We start from the raw sequence: 2,510 nt of genomic DNA on the forward strand, positions 1-2,510 counted from the left end.
CTTCTTCTTCTTCTTCTTCTTCTTCTTCTTCTTCTTCTTCTTCTTCTCCTTCTCCTCCTCCTCCTCCTCCTCCTCCTCCTTCTCTTTTTCTCTTCTTCTTCTTCTTCTTCTTCTTCTTCTTCTTCTTCTTCTCCTTCTCCTTCTCCTTCTCCTTCTCCTTCTCCTTCTCCTTCTCCTTCTCCTTCTCCTTCTCCTTCTCCTTCTCCTTCTCCTTCTCCTTCTCCTTCTCCTTCTCTTCCTCCTCCTCCTCCTCCTCCTCCTCCTCCTCCTCCTCCATCTCTATCTCCTCCTTCTTCTATTTCTTCTTCTCCTCCTACTCCTTTCACTCCTCCTTCCTTCCCCTCCTCCTCCTCTGCTCTCTACCTCAAACCCACTCAAGTCCCACTCTTTCCCTCTGTTGCTCAATCACAGGTTCTAGTCTTTCTTTGACCAGTTAAATAGGGGAGCAAGGTTTATACAGCATTATGTGGTGTACATGAAGATCTGCTTGTTGGGGGTGGTGGAGGGGCAACCAGATCTTGAAAGCCAGTATTTAGCATTACAACAGAAGCAACGTTAGACCACTGAATATTACCACTGCTCTTGCTTACCCACCAAAGCTATATGGTACAACTCTATGGTTGAGGATACCACTCACTGTATTCAAGACACAGCGAGTTCAATCTTCGATTGATCAGGAAACACTTCTTGTGCTACTTCACACAATACTAGAAGGTGCTATTCAGTCTGCTATGGAAGAAAAATGTCAGTGGTCTTAACCACCACTGGACCCTGTACGCTACAATACTGATACGCTTGCAAGAAGTACAAACTGATGCGATGGAGGCACAGCAGGTATGGGGGCATCCAACACCTTTAGATTGGATATCAAGTCTGTTCCACAGGAGGAATTTCAATAGCTGGTGCTGTGAATGTGTTTAAATGTCTGGGACTTGGGAGATAGTAGACCATAGGTGGAATCATGGTTGTTGTTTTGCTAAAAGGTCATGCTGCCAAAGTGATTTCTAAATATTTGTGTTTCTACTAACAGACTTATTCTTTTATCAATTTTGGTCAAAGATGCTTTGCTTGCATTGAATAGTGGTTAGTACAGAGACTCATAACTTGTCCAAGTGTGGAGTATAAATAACTCTGAGTGTTTACCTATGGATGGGTTAGAGAATGAATTTCACTGAATATAGTCCCTCAACCCATCATTAGACTTCTCATATGGTAGTTAAGTTGTGCTGGTTAGTTTTATGTCAAGGTGACACCAGCTAGAGTTATTTTGGAAGAGGAAATCTCAATTGATTAAATGCTCCCACTAAATTGGGCTATGGGTAGTTCATGGGCAATTATCATAATTGATGATTTATGTGAGAGGGCTCTGTTCACTGTGAGTGGTGCTACCCCTGGGCTGGTGGTGGTCCTGGATGCTATCAAAACCAGAATGTACAAGCCACGAAGAGCAAGACAATCAGGAGCCCTCCCCATGGCTTCTACTACAGCTATTGCCTCTGTTCTTTGCCCTGACATCCTTCAATGGTAGACTATGAGATGGAAGCATAAGCCAAATAAACCCTCCCCACACGCCCTCAAATCACTGTCTGTCATGGTGTTTTATCATAGTAATAGAAAACCTAACTAAGATGCTAGTTTTGAAATGGCTCAGTCATGTTATGAATCTACCTAAGAGTGTGAGTTGAGCTCTTACTTGGATTGAAAATGGCATACTATAATAGTTTTCAATCACTTCCATGGAGAACTATAGGATTGCTATGAGACAGGGCTTGAAGTGCTTCAAGGAATATGTGTGCTAACCTCTGTGCATGTTTACCACGAATCAGGAGGAAAGGATAAGCAGAGATGTCATCATAGACTCAACGTGGTCAGCATAGGAAAAGTGCTTCCAAGGGAATTTACTGACAGAGTGTGGTCCCGAGTGATGGTAAGATCTGGCACATCACTAGGATCTAGGACACGAAGGGACTTGGTGTAAGGACCAAAAGTAACTTCATCAGGTTTGTCTCAGGGTAAGACCAGAATCTGGTATTATCTATTCATAAATTTTCACACATCTCCCTCTGATTTTATCTCCTTGTATATGCTGGGAACCACACAGGTGAAAGTGGCTAGAATCACACAGGGGCAATCATAGTGGTTTTGACTCAACATGATTAAAGTTGTGCCAAGCTTAATGTATATATTAGGGATGCCCTTGCCTCCAGTCCTGGGTATGTACGAGTAATGATAAAGAAATATCATGCTGAAGACTGGAGCGATGGCTAAGCCTTTATGAGCACTCGATGCTCTTTCAGATGATCCAAGGTTGCTTGCTAACATCCACTTTAGTAACTCATACCACACAAAATACTAGCTCTACGGAATTTGATTTCTCTTTTGGCTTCCACAGGTAGCTGCAAATGTGCACATACACATACATACTGTACATACACAGACACACAGACACACAGACACACAGACAGACACACACACACACACACACACACACACACACACACACACACACA

The sequence above is a fragment of the Grammomys surdaster genome, unplaced genomic scaffold (assembly GCF_004785775.1).
Source record: "Grammomys surdaster isolate TR1022 unplaced genomic scaffold, NIH_TR_1.0 334, whole genome shotgun sequence".
Lineage (NCBI taxonomy): Eukaryota > Metazoa > Chordata > Mammalia > Rodentia > Muridae > Grammomys > Grammomys surdaster.